At 43.0% G+C, this 27,153-nt stretch overlaps 1 pseudogene; it reads left to right on the forward strand.

Annotated features, from left to right (window-relative positions):
* Positions 1-15,634: 15,634 nt before the first annotated feature.
* Positions 15,635-17,798, forward strand: LOC148563769 (uncharacterized; annotated as a pseudogene).
* The last annotated feature ends 9,355 nt before the right edge of the window (positions 17,799-27,153 follow it).

Here is a 27,153-nt window from a genome sequence, read left to right on the forward strand (position 1 = left end):
AACTGATAAGAGAATCCTTTTTGTTGTATTAAACTAGAGTTCAAAAGATACTTTGAATCTTATTTAAAACGTCAAAATAATGAGGCTCATCACTCGAAATCCAATTCCTTTTAAAATCACGAAAACTCTCCCAAGGGACAATCTTTGTGTTTAATAGAGAAAAACATAAACCCGTTTTACCTTTTAAAACAGCCTCAAAGCAAAATTCTCTTTCGAATGACTTGTACCCAAAGACATACTGTTCTTCTTGGAAAATAAGGAGAAATCATGATTCTCTTTTCAATAATTCTTTCAACGCATAACTTCATTGCTTTCTTAATTGTTCTAAGTAAAGGTAATAAAAGAAGCCATAATTTCACAATCCGCAAAATAGATAGGAAAGGCATTAAACTTAAAATTCCCCAATTAACATTTCAAATAAGGACTCGGATTCTATAGAAATTTCGGCAGCACCTCCCCTAAAACTTGGACTTTTGCCACCCGGTTCGGGTCCCAACTAAACCGTTTCTCATTCCTTTTCAACAGCTCAAAACCAGAAATCAATTCAAAAGCAAGCTAAATCCAACAGTCACCTCAGTGGCATATCTCAAGGAAGCCATTTCAAAAATCAACTCAATATCAACTGATTTAACTCATTTATAAAGCTTTAAAGAATCGGTTCAGCAATAAATCATTTATCAAAGCCAGAGCAATTAAAGCAACCCAGGCTGAATTTCAAGAGCATTCTATCTTTCACATCATCAAAATAATTGACTCAATTCAAACCAATCCTCAACGGATTAAACTCATTTCAAATATTTAAAGAATCAACTTCAAACATTACATTTCACAAGCCACACAACAATTCAGCCAAACCAACATCCATAGTCATTCGAGTCAATCAATTGATACATAAGGCAGATACAATCACCAAGTACACAATATCTCACATCAGTACCCATATGTAATAATTCCAATAATAAACTATAGTTTTTGGAAAGCGCCCCTACCTCAGCAAGAAAAACTTAACCCAAGCGTGTCAACTGAACTCTTTTCGCTCTGCCCGAAATCACCGACAATCAGAACCCGACTCGGCTTGCTCTCTCGAAAGCAGAAACCGCTACAAGCGGCATAAGCAAACCGGATTCTAACTCCTAAAACCATTAACATCGCAAATACTTTATTACACGGAACAGAGCACTAACGCAGGGCTTTCGAAAATCAAAATACTCACTGAAATCACAAAACGAAGCAGTCGCAGCTCGCTATCAACCCGGCAGTGGCTCCGTCAGTAACCCCAAGTGACAATCGCGAGCAAAAACACCGGTGACGGTAACTGTAACAACCACGCGGCGTTAACAACCTTTCCGAAATTCCAACAGAACAGAAACCAAACTCAAAGAACTTACCGGCAGTGGAACACGGTGGCAGCAGGGTCTCAAGTGGTAGAAACTCAGCCCGGAGCTCCGGCGGCCATGGCAGCAGATTTTGACGGCACGGCAGCAAGGGCGGGGAACCACCCACCATCATCGCGTCTCATCCTCTCCCGCTACTGACAAGGACAGCAACCACCATAGCAACCCGGCCTCAGCAGCGGCTTCCAACGGCAACAGCGGCGCGCTCAACCCAGAATCCGAATGGAGCACAGTAGGAGTGACGGCCATGAGTGACAGTGACGCGAGCTTCGATGGTGGCAGGAAGTGATGGCGGCTGAGCGCGGTGGCTACCCTCCTCACGGCGCGTCTCTCTCTCGCGCGACTGGCGACGGCGCGGCTAGGAGTGACGGTGTGACGAACAGAGGCGGCGGCACGGCGTGGACCCTCCTCGCAAGGCCTTTCCGTCAGTCTCTTCCCCTCTCGCCTCAGCCCCGATTTGTGACAGAGTCGGCCCGCGAACAACGGTGGCGACCTCAACTGGGCAGGACGCGGTGGCAGGACGCTTCCCCGCGTGTAGCAGCTCGGCGTCTCACTCGGAGGCATCGGCGGTGGTGGCGAGACTTAGTGGCGCCGGCAAACATCTCTCTTCTTCCACTTCCCTCTGCCATTCCTTCTGTTTCGTTCAAGAAGAAAGGAAAGCAACGCATGCTACTGCTGCTGATGAGGGCACATTGTGGGTGCTATGGCTGGGTCTTGGGAGAAAATGGGTTACCGGGTCATGGGTTAGGGTTTTAGGGTTAGGGCTTCATTTTCAAAAATTAGGGTTAAGGGTATGGGCATTTTAGTAATTTCACTTAAAATTGGGAATAATATAGTAATTGAAACCCAGATTAAATCCAACATTATTTGTACATAGAAAATACTATTTGCTTATCAATTTCACAAATTATTTTCAATAAGATGCCCAAATCTAAAATTAGAAATAATATGCTTAATTTCTTCATTTTCCAAAATAGCAGTAATAATATTTAAAATATTACTTATCTAATCCAATTCATATAAAATCCTTATTATTTCATAACTATCAACCTTATACTTTAAATATAGAAAATAATCCAATAATTATAAAATTGGATAATAACCATAACTTATCTCAAATCCAATAAATCAAAACTTGCCTTAATTATCTTTAATAAAATAATTTCTGAAATTAAGGCTATAAATAACCATATGATTTTGAGACTTGATCATAATAAGACTTTTTCAAAAGCTCCGGGTCTTACATCCTACCCACCTTATAAAAATTTTCGCCCTCGAAAATTGATACAAAACGAAAGAAGTTCCATAACAGTTCACCCTTGAACACATTTAAGGAAGAAGCAAAAATATCTCAAAATATAATCATATATACGATTTTCAAATACTTTGATTGTCATAAGCATAAGGATGCAAAGGTAGGAGTGTGATTGCAAAGCAAAAGTTACAAGATCGGCTCAATGCAAAAGCTAACATGGGTCAATCATGTGATAGTGGGGCAAGGCATCAAAGGCTATCAAACAGGATGGAGTTAAAACGATGTGCTCAATATCCACACACTAATCTTATATCAACCTCAAGGTTTCAACTTTCCAATTCCATCAAGCACCTTACAAACCCCAAATTTGATCACAAGCCTGACAATCACAAACCCGTTCGCAAGGAACAAAATGCCCACAACTCATACGTTGCACACCTACCGCTTCAACTTCCGTATACACATCACATCTCAAAGAACTAACGTATCGCGTTACTACGTCTACAAGTCACACGTGATATCAAAACCATTCTCGAGTCTACTCAGAAGAATATGAGATCTTAGAAAGGAGAGACGGATGTCAAAGACAATAGTCATAGATTTGAAAGAATATATCCAATCCCAGATAAACAAGGATGTTCAAGCAATAAAGTTTGCTAGACATAATTCAATTGACAACTTCAAAGATAACCCTTAGATCAAAGAAGTTCAATAGGATCAATAAGAAGAAAACCAACGCATCAGTTTGAAACAAACTCAAGCTGAGTCGAGGAAGCATGAGGTTTACAGAAAAGAATATTTCAAACCCAAGACAAAGCTCACAAAACTCAAGAGCACGATTAAAAGTACTTCCAAATACATTGTTCATAAAGGAACCGAAACTTGCATAAAAACCACTTCGCAATCTAAAAGAAAGGTTAATTAACAACATCCTTCAAGAGAGTAATAAAAGCATAATCGTGGCTTTGCTTTAATGCAAGTTCATGTTGAAATAGATTTTGTCGAGTTCTAAAAACAAGGTGTACACGGGTTTGGCTAAAGGCTAAAATATTTCTTCAAATATTTTAGAAAGATAATTAGATGCGCAACTTAACCAAAAGCAGTTTATAAAACTCGGGAGAGAAATCAAAGGCTTGTTCAAAAATTCTCAAAGTTCATATTCAAACAAGCGTGTATAACATTTGTAGCAAGGATGAAAGAGAAAATTAAACTCCTTTTAGAAAAGAAACTCCAAGGTAAAAATTTGCACACAATCTGGTAAGGAAATAAATGGTGTGTTTCAAACAAACCGATTTTCACTAAACAAGGAAGCTTTCCAAAACCCTATTTAAAATAGCGCATGCCAACTTTAAATTAACTTCGTCAAGATTGAACAATGGTTTCAATCTCAATCAAGCAACAGAAAATAAATTCCGTTTAAAACTTCTTAAAAGAGAATTCAAAACTTCTTTAAAAGGTTCAAAACAAGACTCCAAGAGTGTTCTTGAAATCACTATCTCAGAAGAACATTCAAGAAGTTTAAGATGTACTAAAAAGGAGTCAAGCCTTGCAAGAAAGGATCTTAAATCAAAGTAGTTCAAACAAGAGTCACTAGACATAAAACATCAAACAAGTTTTAAATTGATCCAAAAGAATACAAAAGTCATAGAAAAAGACAACTCAATCATTTGTAATTTCTCAATGATAAATTTTTGATTAAACTCTTATAGAGATAATGAGAGAATAAACAATGCACAAATTTTTGAAACGAATCAAACTGACTCACATAAGGATGAGATTCACAAGAGAGGACGAACCAAGATCAGTGGTAATGTTCACAAGACGTAAAAGATTAGTTAATAATAGAATCACGTATGACATTCATAGAGGTGAAAAGCTTATGAAGGAAAGAGTCCGTTCATAAGAAGAAAGTTATGAGTCCAACATTTCCAAAAGAACCACAATGGCATAAACCATGTAGTATGCTAGATCAGGCTCAAATCAAAATAAATTAAGTAAAGTTTATCAAATGAAACTCAACCGAGACAAAAGTGATAAATCCTTTCTTTTCAAAATTTTGAAAAATATCCAAATACATAATCAAATAAAGATGTGCATTGGAACCGTAGTAAAATTACTAGAAAGTCAATTTGTATTTAAAGTAAATGCCGTTCCGCAAACCAGTAAAAATACAGGCGAGATATTAAAAATAGATAGTTGCTAAGCGGTATGAGAAATCTTCAAAATTTCATGTATAGATAAGTATATATCTATTCAACAGCAATCTTCATAAAATCTCAAAATTAGCTGTGCTCACTGTCAAATAAGAGAAAAACTAAATCAACAATTTCTCAAAGAATGGACTCAAAATCAGGAGATAAAATGCACAGTGCATTAGGACCAATTCAAAGCCATGTCAAAGAATACAGGGATCAGGAAGAACTCAAACAGATGAAGACAGATGCAACAAGGATCTTAAACCAGCATATGCACTTAAGGTCAAACAAGAATGCATATGGATAGAGGAATAGAATTGAAGAATCAAACTACTTTTTAAAAGGATTAGCAAACAAGAACTTCAAATTAGGATATGAAAGAACAGGTCAACTCGAACAGAATTCAAGACACACAACTGAATAGCCTCGAGAAATAGTTTCTAACGTTTCCAAAATCCGCGATTCGCTTTACTCAAAACTCGTATTTCATCTATGATAACCCATCAGTGCTTTCATATACATAATTCACTAGTATTAAGCCGGCCAAACTTAATACCAGGAATTATGCAATGCAAGACTAATAGTGTTAATCAATAGACCGTCATGTGCATAAAGCTCTAATCCTCGTCATTCGACAAGACCTAATACATGACAAACACTCAGAGTATGCAATTGAAGCATAGTCAGTCCATTCCTCAGGCTCTACAGGAAGAACTGCTCTGATACCATAATGTAACACCCTAACTACCAAAGCTCACACTTCCGGCTACGCGACTCTGATAGCTCGGACATTACGACGACACTTATGCTATTTAATACTAAAATATGAGCCTGTTTAAAACTTTAAACCGCAATACCGCTCCCAAAGATACTTTCGCTCGATAACGTACATCCATAAATACCATACAACTTACAAAACTCATAAAGAGTACATCCATATATACATATATATATATATTTACAAGCATTAACCAACACAATCCCTATCCCTCTCACAGAATATATCAAGATAAAGGCGAGGGTACAATAAATAATCTATATCAATACAGAACATATCAATAACTAAATAAACTCTTCGTAACTTCTGCGCCCATATCCTGAAAGGGGAAAAATGTAGGGGGGTGAGAACATCATCCTCGAAAGGGTTCTCAGTAGAGGGTTTTTGGGAATTACTGTAATAGGATACATGAAGATAAACCGTACCAGTGATTAATAACCGTCTTATGCCTCTTTTCAAAAACAACGGTTTACAATAAAAGAGGAATCGGAAATCTTTTCTGAAAGAGGAACAGTTCAATTCTCAAAAACTCAAAAGCCTTTCAAAACGGTTTATCTATGCTGAACCAAAATAGCCTTTCATATTTTATTCCAAACCAGAAACACAAAACCAAAATCAACCATCAGTTCATCTCATTCCAACCACGGCCCTAGGCCCAAACAATCCAACCATCAACCAATCACCACAGTCCAACAGAGTCCCAGTAGCAAACACAAATAGGAAGATGCAAACACAAACAAACAGTTATTACAAGTAGAACAATTAGCAATTAATCACATAGGCAAACCAAGTATAATATGCACACCCAAACAATGTCACATAAATGCATATGATGCATGCCTGTCCCTAGTGGCTGATGATATCATCTGTCGGTTATAGAGCCAACCCGACAAGTCCTGGTAGCTAACCATTGGACTGTCCCTCTGTCACGCATCCCCAACTCGAGTTATACTCATCATAAACTTGATCATAATCATGATCCATATCCATCACCCTCACTGGTGAATATTTACGGGGGCGAGCTCATCCGGGGCTTTCACAGTGCCCGGCCACACTTACGACATAGGGTCAACAGAGTATCAAGTCTCAACCTGGAGCACGTGGTGGCTAGCCACTGCTACTACCCAGGGAACTCGTATCTCAGATAGTGGAAGTGCAACATTCACATTTATCAATGATTCAGCATAAACATGCAATCAATCTCATCCATGGATCAACATCCATCTCAGCCATCCGGCTCACGGTTCATTCTAGAACCAGCCAATATTCATATCATACACAGCCATTCCGGCTCACGGTTCAATCCAGAACCAATCAATATGTATAAACATACACAGCCATTCCGGCTCTCAATAAAACAGCACTTCCACATTCAAAATCATCAAATTCATGAAATCGGCATTTAAGCCATAAATCATTTTCTCAACTCATTTCACTTTGAAATCAAGTTTCAACTCTTTTCAGCCTTGGCTTTAAAGATCTCATTTCTCAAATCATCTCAGGCTCATAAGCCACTTTTACTCAAGGTAAATTCTCCTTTCAAAACAATGCCACTCTCGGCATCCTCTTTCCAAAACTTCCATAATCATGGCAAGTTAAAAGCCTCTTTGAGATATTCAAAATCACCCATCCAACAATGGGATTTTATAACAAAAGTTTCTCGGCAGAGTCCCGAGTCTTTAGGGGAGAATAACATATCTTATTTCACCAAATTCATTTAAAATCATTAAAACATTGGCTTTCTGATTTGAGTAAGAAAATAGGATCTAAGCCAAACCGAGTCACGTAATCTTTACTTCTTTCAAAACCATTTCCTTTACTTAAACAAAACCGGCTTCAATTCCATAATTAAATCTGAAGCGTTTCAAACTGATAAGAGAATCCTTTTTGTTGTATTAAACTAGAGTTCAAAAGATACTTTGAATCTTATTTAAAACGTCAAAATAATGAGGCTCATCACTCGAAATCCAATTCCTTTTAAAATCACGAAAACTCTCCCAAGGGACAATCTTTGTGTTTAATAGAGAAAAACATAAACCCGTTTTACCTTTTAAAACAGCCTCAAAGCAAAATTCTCTTTCGAATGACTTGTACCCAAAGACATACTGTTCTTCTTGGAAAATAAGGAGAAATCATGATTCTCTTTTCAATAATTCTTTCAACGCATAACTTCATTGCTTTCTTAATTGTTCTAAGTAAAGGTAATAAAAGAAGCCATAATTTCACAATCCGCAAAATAGATAGGAAAGGCATTAAACTTAAAATTCCCCAATTAACATTTCAAATAAGGACTCGGATTCTATAGAAATTTCGGCAGCACCTCCCCTAAAACTTGGACTTTTGCCACCCGGTTCGGGTCCCAACTAAACCGTTTCTCATTCCTTTTCAACAGCTTAAAACCAGAAATCAATTCAAAAGCAAGCTAAATCCAACAGTCGCCTCAGTGGCATATCTCAAGGAAGCCATTTCAAAAATCAACTCAATATCAACTGATTTAACTCATTTATAAAGCTTTAAAGAATCGGTTCAGCAATAAATCATTTATCAAAGCCAGAGCAATTAAAGCAACCCAGGCTGAATTTCAAGAGCATTCTATCTTTCACATCATCAAAATAATTGACTCAATTCAAACCAATCCTCAACGGATTAAACTCATTTCAAATATTTAAAGAATCAACTTCAAACATTACATTTCACAAGCCACACAACAATTCAGCCAAACCAACATCCATAGTCATTCGAGTCAATCAATTGATACATAAGGCAGATACAATCACCAAGTACACAATATCTCACATCAGTACCCATATGTAATAATTCCAATAATAAACTATAGTTTTTGGAAAGCGCCCCTACCTCAGCAAGAAAAACTTAACCCAAGCGTGTCAACTGAACTCTTTTCGCTCTGCCCGAAATCACCGACAATCAGAACCCGACTCGGCTTGCTCTCTCGAAAGCAGAAACCGCTACAAGCGGCATAAGCAAACCGGATTCTAACTCCTAAAACCATTAACATCGCAAATACTTTATTACACGGAACAGAGCACTAACGCAGGGCTTTCGAAAATCAAAATACTCACTGAAATCACAAAACGAAGCAGTCGCAGCTCCCTATCAACCCGGCAGTGGCTCCGTCAGTAACCCCAAGTGACAATCGCGAGCAAAAACACCGGTGACGGTAACTGTAACAACCACGCGGCGTTAACAACCTTTCCGAAATTCCAACAGAACAGAAACCAAACTCAAAGAACTTACCGGCAGTGGAACACGGTGGCAGCAGGGTCTCAAGTGGTAGAAACTCAGCCCGGAGCTCCGGCGGCCATGGCAGCAGATTTTGACGGCACGGCAGCAAGGGCGGGGAACCACCCACCATCATCGCGTCTCATCCTCTCCCGCTACTGACAAGGACAGCAACCACCATAGCAACCCGGCCTCAGCAGCGGCTTCCAACGGCAACAGCGGCGCGCTCAACCCAGAATCCGAATGGAGCACAGTAGGAGTGACGGCCATGAGTGACAGTGACGCGAGCTTCGATGGTGGCAGGAAGTGATGGCGGCTGAGCGCGGTGGCTACCCTCCTCACGGCGCGTCTCTCTCTCGCGCGACTGGCGACGGCGCGGCTAGGAGTGACGGTGTGACGAACAGAGGCGGCGGCACGGCGTGGACCCTCCTCGCAAGGCCTTTCCGTCAGTCTCTTCCCCTCTCGCCTCAGCCCCGATTTGTGACAGAGTCGGCCCGCGAACAACGGTGGCGACCTCAACTGGGCAGGACGCGGTGGCAGGACGCTTCCCCGCGTGTAGCAGCTCGGCGTCTCACTCGGAGGCATCGGCGGTGGTGGCGAGACTTAGTGGCGCCGGCAAACATCTCTCTTCTTCCACTTCCCTCTGCCATTCCTTCTGTTTCGTTCAAGAAGAAAGGAAAGCAACGCATGCTACTGCTGCTGATGAGGGCACATTGTGGGTGCTATGGCTGGGTCTTGGGAGAAAATGGGTTACCGGGTCATGGGTTAGGGTTTTAGGGTTAGGGCTTCATTTTCAAAAATTAGGGTTAAGGGTATGGGCATTTTAGTAATTTCACTTAAAATTGGGAATAATATAGTAATTGAAACCCAGATTAAATCCAACATTATTTGTACATAGAAAATACTATTTGCTTATCAATTTCACAAATTATTTTCAATAAGATGCCCAAATCTAAAATTAGAAATAATATGCTTAATTTCTTCATTTTCCAAAATAGCAGTAATAATATTTAAAATATTACTTATCTAATCCAATTCATATAAAATCCTTATTATTTCATAACTATCAACCTTATACTTTAAATATAGAAAATAATCCAATAATTATAAAATTGGATAATAACCATAACTTATCTCAAATCCAATAAATCAAAACTTGCCTTAATTATCTTTAATAAAATAATTTCTGAAATTAAGGCTATAAATAACCATATGATTTTGAGACTTGATCATAATAAGACTTTTTCAAAAGCTCCGGGTCTTACAGTTAGGATTTTACTGCGTTGCTTCCATGGTTACACTTTTCTTTGTCTTTTCTTTGTCAAAGTCTTTTCCATCTTCTTCTATTTTCTTTTCTTAATTTCTTTTCTGTTTCTAATTCACCCCACGTGGTTCTCTAATTTTCGTTTCCTCTCCCAATTCATTCCTACGCTAAATTTCTCTTTTAATTCACTCCGTTTTCTAATTCACTCATTCTATTTATCTTATTTCTCTCCAGAATCATCAAATACCAATTCTGATTTTCTCTATACCATGAGCAACAAATCAGAGACTCAAAACTCCATATAATTGACTGTGATCAGGAGGTTGATTTGATCATTTTAGCTTATGAAAATGTTTCTGAAGGGATTTAATCCTGTACACGGAGACTGTCTGAAAGGATTTTCTCAGATTGGATCTTTTTCATAGGTACCATGGAAGGAGCTCTCTATGCTCGTCAAGGGCAGGACCAGCGGACGCAGTGGCTCCGACCGGACATAAAGAAGGCTCGGTTTGTTCATTTGGAGATTGATGCTGGGTTCTGGCATTGGCATCTCACCAACAGAACTAACAAGACCTCGACCAGGTCGTCCAAGTATACTAGCACTCTGGCAGCTTAGCCACCTTCATGAAGACGAAGGTCAGGCTGGTATGTAAAGTGGCTTTAATTTTGTTAATAACTTAGTTATATTCTTCTGCATATCAATACTAGGCATCCTAATCATATTGTTTCAATGCAACATGTGTAGTCGAAGTCATTGAATCGCGAGGCGATATTGGCGGAGACATTCAAGTACACCTACACGCTGAAAGAAAACAAAGAGACATTTGCTGATCAGCGGTCTCAGGACCATTATGTGAGTAAACATACATCTGATTATTTTCTGCTATAAAATTAACAGAGATTAACTGTATATCTTTCAGCGTACTAATCACAATAAATTGTGTTAATTACACAAGAGTCCTATACACAGAGACTAGAGGCCGCAGCTCAACAGTCTCAGCAAGGTGGGGAGGACGCCGCCAATGGCTCTACAGCTGCAGTCATCGATTCTGATGCAGTTTGGTGCGAGACTACCTCAGCGTCGTATAAGAACCATATATACGGGATGGGGTCATTCTTCGCCAATAGCCTCTGCACATCCACGTTGAGGCTATTGTTAGGCTTCGCCACCAGTTGAACTGTCGAGCCTGAGGAAGGCGTGGATTTGAGGCTACAGGTACAGGAGCTCCAACGCAGCCTTCAGCAGCAGGCTCAGGAGCTTAGCGATTATGGGAGAGGTATCAGAAGATCCTCAACTGCGTCACGTCTACAAATGAGCTCAAGATGGAGTGGAAGGAGTCGCTGGAGAAGATGTAGTGTATGGAGGCTCAGATTGAGGTGTACCAGGTCCAGATGCGCATCGCTGGCATCGACCTTGATGGTGGCAGCACTGCTGCTGGTGGCATATAGATATCACCACCTTCTGCGCCACCGACTCAGGGCCACGGGACCGACGACAACAACAACGACTATCTAGATCTGTAGTTATTAGTTTTTCGTTTAATTGTTTCATTGTATTTATTTGATATACTTGACTTTTAATTTATTTGAACATTGTATTATTTATTTTAAATAAAAGCTTTTCATTATTTATGAATGGAACTCTAATTGTTTGAAAAAATTTAAATTTAAAATTAAATTTGATAATTTATTTCAAAGTTAAAAAATAAAAAATTGACATTACCATCGAAATTGTCGTAGGAATAATCCGACGGTAATAGTACGCGAAACAACATTTTTTGGCGCCAACAATACCGTCGGAAGAATCCGTTGCAACATCCAATGATAATTACCATCGGACGAAAAAATTCCGACGAGAAATATTTACCGGCGAAGTTTATATCGTCTGATTGTTTCTGAGACAAATCCAACGGTACTCAGTATTTTTCTTGTAGTGTAACAATCAGCTCTAACGATCTTCTAGTTAAGGACTTCCCCCAATGTGGTGCCCACAACATCCCTCGTGCAACTCTTTCAAGATGTACTCCGTCTGCTCGGGCCATAAACACTTCAGCAAAGGTTGATTGATCCCTCTATTGTATAGTTGGCCCTACACCACTCTATATTTGGCGGTCTCTCTTCTAACGAGCATAGCTTCTTTCGTGTCCTCTGGTAGGTCTCCCTCTTTGAGGAACCATTAGAACGGGTCCATCCAAGAAGGCGGTTTCTAATGGAACTGGTTCACACAAAGGGCTACCGACGACTCTTTCGCCCAATCCTGTATAAGAGATTGGTTTCCCGTTTCGGGTTTAGTGCTAGCCAACTTCGACAACAGGTCTGCCCTAGCGTTCCTCTTCTTGGGAACATGCTGAATAATAACCACCTCTTCAAATTCTCTATACAACTGTTTGGTTTTCTCTGGGTACATTCCAATTGTTACCACTTGGGAGTCACTATTGATTTTGAGTCTTGCTACTCCAACCTCTTTTGCTAGTATTAGGTGATGCATGCACATCTTTAGTAGTTTTTAGTTGTTATTTCTTTAAATAGTGATAGTGATTTATTATTTTTATTAGGAATTTTATGTTTTTAATATATGTCCTTAGCATTTCTTTTCTTAAATTCAAGATAGAGATTTTTTTTATTTAATTGAGATTTTTGGTGCTTTGATCAATGTTCTTTGGAGTTGTTTTGTGCATTGATAAGTATAGGAAATGAAACAAGAATCAAAAGAACAAAGGAGAAAGCTAAGGACACGTTTAAAGGCTTAGAATACACTTTTTCAAACTCAACATTTAAGCCTGGAAGCTTTACCGTCGAACGTGGTGATCATGGCATCCAATGGCACTCGTGCGTACGCATGCCCCCCATGCGTACGCACAATTGTTAAAATAAGTGAAATCATGCATATGCATGACCCCATTTTCACGTCCCACACCAGTTTTGTGACGTCCCACGCTAAAGCAAAACAGAAGCATAACTTGGGCTATGAATTGAAGCAATGTTGCAGGCGTCCCACGTTAGCCACTTGGCGTGCCACAGCAAGTAAAACAGAAGCCAATTTGGGCCAGTCTTTGAGAAGCAAAGTGTGCCATTCAACCTCAACCTCAACCTCCAGGCTTCAATTTCCTCATTCATTCCTCAATTCTCCAAGTTTCCGAATAGATCAAACCCAAGAAGCCAAATTCAATTCAATCTTGAATTTTATGTAATTTGAATTTCATTTGAATTTGTGATCTAGATAGGTTATAAATAGAGGAGCAATCTAGAGCTACGGGACCTTTCTCCTTCCACTTTTCTTCATTCTATTTTTACACATTTTGTAAGCCATGAGTGGTTGAGTCTCTTCTCATTGGGAAAAGAGCTCTATTGAATTTAATGGATCAATTGTGATTTCCTCATCATCTTCAATTCATCTTTCATTTGCTTCTTTAGAAAAAATCTTCGTTTTTCCTTCCAAGGATTCAAATGTATTGAAAGATAGTTTAAATTTCACTTGAATTATAGTTTAAATTTCACTTGAATTCTATGAGAACGTGAAAAAGGGATCATAGAATTGAGCTTGAAGATCTTTCTCCCAATTCTTGTGAATTTGGATTGGGATTGATATGTGATATATAATCAACACATAACTTGATTCATGAAATTGTGTGGCTCTAAATCAGAGGCCAATCTTCATCTCTTCTCATGAGCAATTAGATCAAGACATTGGCAATTAATCAAGTTAAGAGAGATTAAATTACCAAAACACTGGAATTTAATCACTTATGATTTTCTAAGAGATCAATGATTGTATGATTGAAGTTCAGATAAAAAACCATTTGATCCAGAGAATTCAATATCTATGTACCCCAACGAACTTCCCTTATTCTCTTATTCCCTTTCTTTATTGATTACTTTCAATTGACGTTCATTTATTTTATGTCCTTTACATTCTTGCCATTTTCTTTCCATGTAATTTACTTTTCCAGTATTTACATTCTAGTAATTTAAATTCTCAGAAATTTACATTTATGCTCTTTAATTTCAAATCATTTATTGCTTCTATTTACTTATTGCTCAAAGCATTTATATTTTATATTTCTTTTATCAATTATTCATAACCACCTTATAAATTGCCTGACTAGAATACTCATTCAATCATTGCTTGCTTAATTCTTTAATCATCGTGGGATCGACACTCACTCACCATGAGTTTATTACTTGGTACAACCCGATTCACTTGCCGGAAGTTATGCGAGATTGTAAAATCCCGTATCATTAGGCCCCAATCATGGTTTCATATTCTGCTTGATTATTCGAGACCAGGAACTGAACTTGATAGACTGCTCGTAAGTCACCCCCTTCGAGTTTTCTCTAATATTATCCCTACTCTACCAAACGGTTGGTTGGATGCTCCATCAACATGGAGCTTCCACCGTGTATTCAGGGCTTAGGGGGGGGGTTTCAAACAGCACATGGAGGTTCGATGCCACAGAAAGCGCCATTGTTCGGTTGCTCGTTGAGTTGGTTGGTGAAGAGATGTTGGGGACGAGGATCAAGACCTAAATTCGAATTCCGAGGGGAGGAGCAGCTTCAACGAGTTGTCGGCTGGGTAGCGGGTTGGACCACCTGCAAGAACACGCCGATGTCTAAGTTAGTGTTTATACGATGTGGCGGCTAGGTTAGGGTTATAGTGACATATCTAAGGAGAGGGATATGCCCCTCTCTTTTATCCCCATTTGTTCAGGTGGACCTTCCTTCTATTTGAGCCTAGCCCCTTAGAAGCTTCCACTAATTGTCAAGATCTCTTTCAAAGAGATCGCGTGACGTAAAGGGTGTTTGGTTGTACGACTGGGGAACACATCTACTTGATGGGCCTTCGGTCTGTATTGGGTTGGGCCAGAACAGTAAATTACACATTTAAATTAAATAATAATTTTTTTAAAGATTGAATAACAACTTTTTAAGCATAAAATGTTGTCACTTTTTATTATTATTATTATTATTATTATTATTATTATTATTATTATTATTATTATTATTATTATTATTATTTAAAAACTATTTAATATCTTGTATTTGTTGTTGTTATTTATTATTTGATTTCTTTATATATTACAATACTGTTACGGATCCGGCCCAACGGATCCCATGACCCAGGATAGTCCCCGAACCCGGCTACCCGGGTCCGATCCACCAAATCCTTCTAGAAGGCCAGGAACCGGCCTACTAAGGTTTCTAACCAACTTTCGAATTCAAACGTCATCCTTATCTTAGTCGAATAAGATAAGATAAGACATCTACCATCTTCTATAAATAGAGGACCCAGGTCCCTCTAGGTATTCATTTATTCCACACACCTTATACCTCTCAGATCCATTCTGACTTGAGCGTCGGATTGTCTTTGCAGGTACCACCCCCCATTGCTCCAGTCAGGTGATCTGGCATCCGCCTCGACCCGTAAGTTTCTGATCCATCTTTCAACCCGTACTAGAGACATCTTGTACATTGGCGCCGTCTGTGGGGAACAACGCCGGTTGAGTCCGAATGGCAGACGGATTTGAGGAGCATTCCATCAGCCACCAAAACGACTCCAGAACGCGAAACCCTACTCCCGAACACCAAGAAGCCATACTTCACGAAAGGATAGCAAGCGCTGTCCATAACAAAGAAGATGATACCGTTGTCACAAAAACTCGACATCCCGAGAATTCGGAAGACGGGTTAGCCCAAATAATCCAAGAACTCTGCCACCGAGTACAGTAACTTGAAGGCCGGGTTGCCACCAAGGAAAAGCACAACACCGGAAACGGAAGTCACGCGACCTCCAGATCCAGGTCCCACCACGGCAGATTGCCAGAACGGCGACACGCCAAGAGACATGATAGAAGCACCTCGCGTGACCAAAGACACGACATATCACCAGAACGACGACACAGCAAAAGATACGACCGCAGCATCTCCCGCGACCCCGTTCACACGGATGACGACCGACGACACTAAGAAACCAAGCGCACGAGAAACGACCACACAATAATGACAGCTACTCCCTTCACAGAAAGGATCTTAAAAGCAAAACTCTCCAAAGGTTTCGATAAACCCACGGACATGAAGTATGACGGAACCAAAGACCCCCAGGAACATCTAACGGCCTTCGAGGCCAGGATGAACCTAGAAGGCGCAGCCGACGCAGTCCGATACGAAGCTTTTCCGGTAACCCTAGCCAGACCGGCAATCAAATGGTTCAACGCCCTCTCTAACGGATCCATAACCAGTTTTCACGACATCTCGCGAAAGTTCATGGCCCAATTTACAACTAGAATCACTAAAGCTAAACACCCCATCAGCCTACTAGGGGTCAGACAGAAACAAGATGAATCCACAAGGAAATACCTCGACCGCTTTAATGACGAATGCCTAACGGTCGACGGACTCACGAATTCCGTCGCAAGCCTTTGTTTAACCAACGGGCTCATGAACGAAGATTTTTGCAAACACCTTACCACCAAACCAGTATGTGGACCATGCACGAGATCCAGAACATCGCCAGAGATTACATCAACGATGAGAAGGTCAGCCAGGTCGTCGCTGCCAATAAACGACAACATAACAACGCCCAACATGGCAACTCGGCGCCCCGGCATAACCTACCACCCAGAGAAAATCAAAGGGACCACCCCAAGCCAACAAGCACAAACCGACCACCCAGAATCGGCAAATTCTCTAATTACACACCCCTAACAGCCCCAATCACCGAGATATACCACCAAATAGCGGATCGAGGTATTATCCCAAAAGCCCGGCAACTCAAAGAAAGAACGGGCGGCAACAAAACCCTTTATTGCGACTACCACTGAGGTTACGGGCACAGGACACAAGACTGTTTCGACCTTAAAGACGCCCTCAAACAAGCCATAAGAGACGGCAAGCTCCCAGGGTTCGCCAAAATCATCAGAGAACCAAAACGCGTGGAAAGAGACAGGTCGCCAGAAAGAGAAGGACGCAACCGAGAACGCAAAAATAACCCCCTAAGAAAAGTCCAGAAGACGACCCGACCATAATAGTAAACGTTATCACAGGCAAAGACGTATCAGACAAGTCAAAATCAAAGCTAAAAAAGGACCTCAAAGTCCTTGCCATCAGAGACCAAACACCAACTACCACTGCCGACCAGACGGTAACCTTCCTACCCGAGGACTGCCAGCACGGTACCTCAGCCAAAGACGCAACTTTCGTCATATCAGCAAGAATCAGAACAGGATTAGTTCGAAGAATACTGGTGGACACCGGCGCAGACTCCAACATCCTCTTCCGAGGAGCCTTCGACAAACTCGGGCTCCGCAACAACAATCTCCAAACACACCGCAACGGCGTCACGGGACTTGGAGACAACTTCCTCAAACCAGACAGTTCCATCACCCTCCCCCTCACCATAGGGACAAGCAATCAAAGGAAGACAATTCTATCCGAATTTGTGGTACTAAAAGACTCCACCGCCTACAACGTCATCCTCGAAAGGAAAACAATCAATGACTTCTTTGCCATCATCTTTACCAAATACCTCCTTATGAAATTCATAACGGAAGACGGCTCCATCGGTACTATCCACGGAGACTGGGAAGTCGCAGAAGAATGCGACAACACCAGCCTAGCTTTACGAAAGAAGTCTCGCAATGCGGCTGGGATATTCCTAGCCGACCTAGACGCCTGACAAGACGGCCAGCCTAGGCTAAAACCAGAAGGCGACATGGAAAAACTACAAATAGGGCAAACCAAAGGCGAATACACTTTCATCAACAGGAACCTCCCGTACGACCTTAAAGAGGATCTTTCCCATTTCCTGAAACAGAACAGAGACTTGTCCGCTTTCACACCAGCCGACATGCCCGAAATAGACCCCGACCTAATGTCCCACCGGCTAGCCGTAGACCCTAAAGCCAAATCCGTGGCACAAAGGAGACGAAAAATGTCCCCAGACTGAGTAGCCGAGGTCAAAAGACAAGTAAAAGCCCTACTCGAAGCAAACTTCATCAGGGAACTACCCTACACGGAAAATGGCGAATGTGCGTCGATTACACGGACCTCAACAAAACCTGTCCAAAAGACGCCTTTTTCCTGCCAAACATCGACGGATTGGTAGACGCCGCGTCCGGCCATCGATACCTCAGCTTTATGGACGCATACTCTGGCTACAACCAAATACCTATGCACCAACCGGATGAGGAAAAAACAGCATTCATCACCTCCGATGGGACGTACTGCTACACAGTCATGCCCTTCGGCCTAAAGAACGCCGGGGCCACCTACCAAAGGCTTGTCAACAAGATATTCCAGAATCTGTCCGGAACCAAACTAGAAGTCTACATAGACGACATGCTCGCCAAGACCGAATCCGGCGAGCAACTCATCAGCGACCTCAAGCTCATAATAAACACCCTACGAAAGCATCAAATGCGACTCAACCGGACAAAATGCGCTTTCAGAATGGAGGCAGGAAAATTCCTTAGCTTTATCATCACGCAACGCGGAGTCGAAGCTAACCCAGAAAAATGTCATGCCGTCCTTGAGATGACAAGCCCAAAAAACCTTAATGACATTCAAAAGCTCACCGGCCGGCTCACTGCGCTATCCCGCTTCCTCGGAGCATCAGCACAAAAAGCAATCCCCTTCTTCAAACTGATGAAGAAAGGAGCCCCCTTTAAATGGGAAGCAGAATGCGAAGAGGCATTCCAACATTTCAAAAGAGTCCTAGCGAAACCACCAGTTCTCGCCAAACCACAAACAGGGGAGACCCTCTACCTATACCTCTCCATAACAGAAGAAGCACTCGCAACAGTACTCATCCGTGAAAACGAGAAAAAAGAACAAAAACCCATATACTTCATAAGCAAAGTCCTACAAGACACGAAAACTCGCTACTCGCGACTAGAAAAATTAGCCTTCGCGCTCCTCACGGCCTCCCGACGCTTGCGACAATATTTTCAGGCCCACCCCGTGACGGTCCGAACCGACCAAGCGGTTAAACAGGTACTACAAAAACCCGACCTAGTGGAAAGAATGCTAGCATGGTCCATCGAACTGTCTCAGTTCCAGATCAAGTTCGAACCCCGAAACGCAATCAAAGCACAAGCCATGGCCGATTTTATCGCCGAGATGACGCCGGGGAACCCCACCCTCGAATCATGGAAGCTACACGTCGACGGCTCATCAAACATCACTTCCAGAGGTGCCAAAGTCATACTCAAAAATCAAAATAGGGTCGTAATCGAATAGTCAGTACGATACTGGAGCAGAATATAAGGCCTTCCTGGCAGGCCTAGCCCTAGCTAGGGACGTCGGAGCAAAAGTCCTGGAAGTAAATACCGATTCACAGGTAGTCAGTTCCCAAATCAACGGAGACTACCAAACGCGAGACCCCCTACTCAAACAATACCTTGCCAAGGTAAACAAACTGAAAAAAGGGTTCAATCGCGTAACCATACAGCACGTTCCCAGAGAACGAAATGCCAGGGCAGACCTCCTCTCTAACCTAGCCAGCACCAAACCAGGACACGGCAACAAATTGCTAATTCAGAAAGTCGTTAAGTCACCATCTATATCGACCACGACTAACGCTTACCTGACACTCTCTAGCCGAGGATCATGGACCTACCATATCCTACAATACCTCCTCGACGGAACACTAGCAGAAGACCCCAAAGAGAAAAAACGGACAAAAAGGGAAGCCGCCAATTACACAGTTGTCGCAGGACAACTATACAAACGCGGATTCTCGCAACCCCTGCTCAAATGAGTCGAACCTGGGGACATGGAGTACATACTCCGCGAAATCCACGAAGGTTGTTGCGGTCACCACATCGGGGGTAAAACCCTAGCCCAGAAAGTCATCCGGGCCGGATACTTCTGACCCACGGTTATCCGGGACTCCATGAAGTTAGTAAAAAACTACGATAAATGCCAAAGGCACGCCAATGTCCACCAGGCCGCCCCGCATAAGCTCAGCATCATATCGGTAGAACGGCCATTCGGCACCTGGGGGATCGACCTGGTCGGACCCTTTCCCACGACACCCGGTCAACTCCGATATCTCATCGTCGCCATAGATTATTACACTAAGTGGATCGAGGCCGAGCCCCTGGCCTCTATCACAGCAACCCAATGCCGAAAATTCTTCTGGCGACAGATCATTACCCAATTTGGGATCCCCGAGATCATCATCTCGGACAACGGAACCCAATTCACTGACAGAAAATTCAGAGAATTCCTAGAAGGACTACGTATATCCCATCGTTTTAGCTCGGTAGAACACCCCCAAACAAAATAATCGTCAAAGGACTCAAGAAACGGCTCGACGAAGCCAAAGGACTATGGGCCGACGAACTCGAATCAGTCCTATGGTCATACCGAACAACCCCCCAAACTACCACCAGGGAAACCCCTTTCCGATTAACATACGGCGTAGAGGCTGTCATCCCAGTGGAAATAGGAGACCCAAGCCCAAGGAAAACGATCGGGGGTAACGACGAGGAAGCAGAATGAGACCTCACCAACGAAGTAAGGAGCATAGCCCACATCAGAGAGCTAGCCCTACAACAAAGAATCAGCCTAAGGTACAACCACGACGTCATCCGACGAGAAGACGACTTCGTCCTATGGCGGAATGACATATGAACTCCATCCCCAGGGGAAGGAAAGCTCACCCCTAATTGGGAAGGCCCGTACAGAATCAAAGCTGCAATCGGAAAGGGAGCATACAAGCTCGAACGACTTAACGGAGACGAAATTCCAAGGACGTGGAACGCCGCCAACTTACGACGATACTACACTTAAACGGACCCCCCTAGGTCATCCCCTATTTTGTTTTTTCTCCTTATATATTTCCCTTCTTTGTTACATTTTTACTTTCCTCGTTACAGTAACTTTTTCCTTAAGTGTCAATCTTGGGTACTCTTTCCCACCACAAACGCAGGGTTTTAACGAGGCCCAAACATCAATAAAATTCCATCAAGCTATTTTTTCTAACTTTGTTTTTTCCTAAATACGGAATAAAAACACGGCCATAATTGGGGGACCGATCACCCCCCAGGGATGAGATACGGATATCCACGAATCGACCTCACGACGGTCCGCCCACCCCAAACAAGGGGAACAATTAAAAAACCAAAAATCAAAACGGCTTAAAACGAAATAAACAAAAAGGCCCGAATGGCCCTAACAACATAAATCGAAGTTCAAAACCACAAATTCACGGTTACACGGCCACACGGCCAAAAACATAAAAACATGTAATCCAAAAAGTCATAAATCACAACTACTCGAGGTCGACAATCTCGCCATCACGGACAGTCTTGAAAGCCCCCATCACAGACACGTCCGCTCCAGGCGCCAACACCAAAGCTTGAGCTTTCATCGTCTCCTCGGTAGCAGCAACAGCCTCCTTCACATCGGCCAGCAACACAGTTTTTTCCTCTGCTAACACTGCGACCTCCGCCTTTAAACCAGCCACCTCATCCTTCAGCGTACCAACATCGGCCAAAAGCACGGCTGCCCGGGACTCGACATCCGAAACCTTCCTCTGCTCTTCCCCAAGTTGAGACAAAAGAGAAGTCTCAACCTTGGAGAGACGAAGGATCTCAGCACCAGACTCTTCGGATGACTTCACTGCCTGCTCCCTCGCCGACTCAGCATCCACAAGCAACCCCTTCAACCTCGCCACCTCGGCCTGAGACTGACGAAATTTCTTATCCAGAAGGCCCACCTGAGCCATCACAGGCTCGGCCTTCCGGACGATCACAGCAGAACGAAGAAGGGAACAATAAAGGGACTTAGCCTGAAAAGTCGCGTCACACTCACGAAAAAAATCCTCCGTGCCAGGCATAAGGAACTCATCGATGAAGGCTGGAGCATCAAAACGACGATCCATCACCGACGGGACCGCGCCCTCCTCCTCCACCATATTCTCACTATCATCATCCCTCGACCGCTTTCGCTTTTGGGAAGCACCCTCCGGCGACACCTCAACCACATCATCCTCAACCCCCACACCCCGACCCGACCCTTCGGTGCCACCTCCAGTCAATGTGAGACCCTTAGAAACATTTTTCGTATCATTAGAAGGTCGCGAGGTCAGAGTAGAAGGAGTACCGCCAGAGGGAGTCCCCTGAGATAACTGAGCTTTCAATCTTGCAAGAGTCGTCAAACCCCCAGCCATCTCAACTGCGAAGAAGAACAAAAGAAGGAAAATGCATAAGTACCCAACTCGGAACTAAAAAAAAAAACAAGGGGCTCACATACCAACATAGGTCCGACAAACGATCGAGTCACCCATCACGTCCCTAGGGTTAAGAGGACGCTCCCTGTTCATACCCTGGGTCGAGTTACCCGACCCGGGATGATTGGCGACAAAGCGACCGACCTCTTCAGGTCAGACTATCCGACCTCTTCTAAAGAGCTTGGCCAAATCGACAGGAAAGCCCAATAAAGGGCCCAAATAGAGGAACACGACCCAAATCCAAAGGCAATCCCAGCCTATAGAGATAAAGGCGGTTCCCTTAAAAATAAGCTGACTTCATCCAAAACAGGATAAGATAAGATAAGATAACTAACTTATCTTATCAGAAAGGTCATCCCACACTACTATAAATACACTGGAGCACCCATGTATAACTCATACTCTGCTTCAACTAAAAACCTGCTTAATACCCGTGCTAACTTAAGCATCGGAGTCTCTTGCAGGTACCCCCCACCCTCCGGTGGCCAAGGATCAGCAGTGCGGCAAGTCCAACAAGTCGGACACAACAGCTCCGGCCGCCACCAGCCAGCCGGACACGTCATCTCCGACCAGTACAGAAGATCTCATCCGAGATCGACCTCCAGTTTCAGGTAACCCTCAGAATATTGGCGCCGTTGCTGGGGAACCTGGAAGTCATCCCAACACCATGGCGGACGGCCATGACATAGACCACGATTCAGATCTAGAAAACAGAACACCGCACAAAAACGCGGACACCACACTGAAAGACACCCCGGAATCCAATGGAGACAAAAATTCATCAAATCCGGGAGCAATAGAGGCGCTTCAAGATCGCTTGAAACAACTTGAGAAAGAAACCCAACAACAACGAGAAATCGGAAAGGATCTACAAAGAGAGGTACGGCGACATCGAGAATTGGAAGAAAAACTACAGCAATTAGAAGCCGATCTCAAATCGAAAACTCCTCGGACTACTTTTGAGGAAAATTCACGCAAAGAACAAGATCCATTCACCAGGAAAATCATGAAAACCAAAATTCCAAAAGACTTCAAACTCCCGGATATGATTTTGTACGACGGCACCACAGATCCCAACCATCATCTCAGCAATTTCAGAAGCAGAATGTACCTTACCGATGCCTCAGATGCCGTTCGCTGCAAAGCTTTTCCAACAACCCTCACGAAGACAGCGATCAGATGGTTCGACAACTTACCTCCAAAGTCCATCTCAAACTTTGATGACCTGGCCAAAAAGTTTCTGGCCAGATTCTCCATCCAGAAGGATAAGGCCAAGCACGCACCCAGTTTACTAGGGATCAAGCAAGGAGATCGGGAGAGTCTCCGCAACTACATGGAAAGATTCAACAAAACATGCATGGACATACAAAGTTTACCAACAGAGGCCGCCATCATGGGACTCATCAATGGCCTACGAGATGTACCTTTTAGCCAATCTATATCAAAGCAGTACCCCACCTCCTTAGATGAAGTACAGGAGCGAGCAGAAAAATACATCAACATGGAAGAGAATGCTCGGCTGGGAGAAACCTCAAAATCCGGGGCCTCCTACCGAGACAAAGACAAGGAATCCAAAAGAAAAGAAGATCGACAAGGGGAGAAAATAAAAAAATACCATAATTACACTCCTCTCAAAGTATCCCTGGTCGATGTATACAAAGAGGTCTGCCATATAGAGAAAATTCCCCCAGCACGGCCACTCAAAGGCAAAAGTGGAGGAGGAAACCGGAAGAAATATTGTGAATACCACCGAGTTCGAGGGCACTCCACCAACGAGTGCTTCGACTTAAAGAATATCATAGAAAAATTGGTGAGAGAAGGGAGATTAGATCGCTTTCTGGCTACCCGAGATGATGACCAAAGAAAGAGACGAAGGGACGAAGATGACGGACGAGCTGAGCGATCACCTCGGACACTAGAAAGATACGTCCACATGATACACGGGGGATTCGCAGGAGGCGGGATCTCCAAATCATCCCGAAAAAGATATCTCAAAGAAGTATATCATGTCGAGGGAAAGGAGGAAGCACCCGACATCCCTGCGATAACATTCACTAAAGACGACGCATCCGGCATCATCTCGGGACACGACGACCCCATGGTCATCACTATCATACTGGCAAACGCCAATCTACACCGTACATTAGTAGACCAAGGGAGTTCTGCCAACATCTTATTCAAAACAGCCTTCGACAAACTCGGCTTAGACGAAAAGGAGCTTAGAGCATACCCGAATAGTCTGTTCGGACTAGGAGATACCCCAGTACAACCACTGGGATACGTATCGCTACACACGACCTTCGGAAAAGGGAACCAATCCAGGACCCTCAAGATAGACTACATCGTGGTCGACGTAAGTTCAACCTACAATGCCCTAATAGGTCGGACAACACTTAATCAACTCGGCACAATAGTCTCAACTCCACATCTATGCATGAAATTCCCAACTACAGAAGGGATAGCCACGGTAAAAGTAGATCAAAAGATGGCACGCCGCTGTTATAACGAAAGTCTAAACCTCAGAGGCAAAGGAGAAGAGTTTCATACAATTGAGCTTGGCAGAGTTCAGCGACGAGAAGAACTCCGTCCGCAGCCAGAAGGCGAGATAGAGAAGGTTCAAATCGGAGACACCTCGGACAAAACAACTAATATCGGAACGATCCTAAGAGGAGATTCAAAAGAATTACTGATACAATTCTTACGCGATAATGTCGATCTCTTCGCATGGAAAGCCACAGATATGCCAGGTATAGACCCCAAGCTAATGTGCCACAAGTTGGCGGTATATCCGGGATCTCAGCCGGTGCAGCAGAAACGAAGAAAACTTGGGTCAGAGCGATCCCAAGCGGTGGAAGAGCAAGTACAGGCACTACTGGAGGCAGGATTCATAAGAGAAGTCAAGTATCCATTATGGCTAGCCAACGTCGTCTTGGTGAAAAAATCAAATGGGAAGTGGCGAATGTGTACCGATTACACCGATCTCAACAAAGCCTGCCCAAAAGATCCTTACCCACTCCCAAGTATCAACGCTCTGGTAGATGCTTCCTCCGGATATAGATACGTCTCGTTTATGGACGCATACTCGGGATACAACCAAATCCCCATGTATCCACCAGATCAAGAAAAGACCTCATTTTTAACCCCAAAAGCAAATTACTGCTACATCGTAATGCCTTTCGGTCTCAAGAACGCAGGAGCCACTTATCAAAGGCTGATGAATAAAGTCTTCTCAGACCACATTGGAAAGATCATGGAAGTCTATGTGGACGACATGTTGATAAAGACACAAAGTAAAGATACATTATTGTCCGACCTGGCTCAAGTGTTCGACACCATAAGGAAGCACGACATGCGACTTAATCCGGCAAAATGCACCTTTGCGGTAGAAGCAGGCAAATTCCTAGGTTTCATGCTCACACAAAGAGGAATTGAAGCAAACCCGGATAAATGCCAAGCCATACTCAACATGAAGAGCCTGACCTGTGTCGAAGAAGTGCAGCAAATTAACGGGAGATTGGCTGCCCTATCCAGATTCTTAGCAGGGGCAGCGATAAGATCTCTCCCCTTCTATGCTACTTTAAGGAAGGGAAAACAGTTCGAATGGAAGATAGAATGCGAACAAGCCTTCCAAGACTTCAAGAAGTTCTTAGGATGATCGCCTATCTTATCTCGACCACGAGAAGGAGAACCACTCGTACTATATCTCGCAGTAGGAAGCCGGGCAATAGCCTCAGCACTAGTCAGAGAAGACGAAAGTGGGCAACAACCCGTCTACTTCATTAGCAAAGCACTACAAGGATCCGAGCTGAACTACCAGAAAATATAAAAGTTTGCCTATACTCTCATTCTAACATCTCGACGACTTCGCCCGTACTTCCAGGCTCACACCATTAAGGTTCGAACCAACCAGCCCATAAAAGGAATATTGCAGAAAACAGATTTAGCAGGTAGAATTTTACAATGGGCAGTCGAGTTATTAGAATTCGACCTCCAATATGAAGCTCGGACGGCCATTAAATCACAGTACCTAGCCGATTTTATCGCAGAATTCACAGACGCCTTGGAGACCCCCACAGAATGGAATCTCTACGTGAACGATTCTTCAAATAAGACTGGAAGCGGCGTAGGCGTGATAATAGAAAGCAACCAAGGAACCCAAGTTGAGCTCTCCCTCAAGTTCGGGTTCCCGGCCTCAAACAACCAGGCGGAATACGAAGCGTTATTAGCCGATTTGAAGCTGGCTACAGAGGTTGGAGCTAAAAAACTCAACATTTACAGCGATTCACAAGTAGTCACCTCGCAGATAACAGGGATCTATCAAGCCAAAGATCCCACCATGAAAAAGTATTTGGATAAAACCAAGGAACAGCTCGGACAACTCGGGGAATATAAAATCTATCACATACCCCGGCCTCAAAGCAGAGACGCTCCCCACGAAGGAAAAAGAGGCGAAAAGATTAAAAAGGGAGGCATAGTACTACACTATTATAAACAATATCCTGTACAAAAGAGGGATCTCAATACCACTACTTAAATGCGTGCCGACCAACAACACAAAGGAAGTGTTAGAAGAAGTACACGGTGGCATGTGTGGCAATCATCTCGGAGCACGAGCTCTTGCCAAAAAAGTACTTCGAGCGGGATTTTATTGGCCAACCCTACAAAAGGAAGCTATAGAATTTGTAAAGACATGTCCACCATGTCAAAAACACGCCAACTTCCACATCGCCCCGCCAGAAGAGCTCATCAGTGTAACCTCGCCCTGGCTATTTGTAAAATAGGGACTTGATCTTCT

The sequence above is a fragment of the Arachis ipaensis genome, chromosome B5 (assembly GCF_059453495.1).
Source record: "Arachis ipaensis isolate K30076 ecotype BB chromosome B5, ASM5945349v1, whole genome shotgun sequence".
In the NCBI taxonomy this organism is placed as follows: Eukaryota; Viridiplantae; Streptophyta; class Magnoliopsida; order Fabales; family Fabaceae; genus Arachis; species Arachis ipaensis.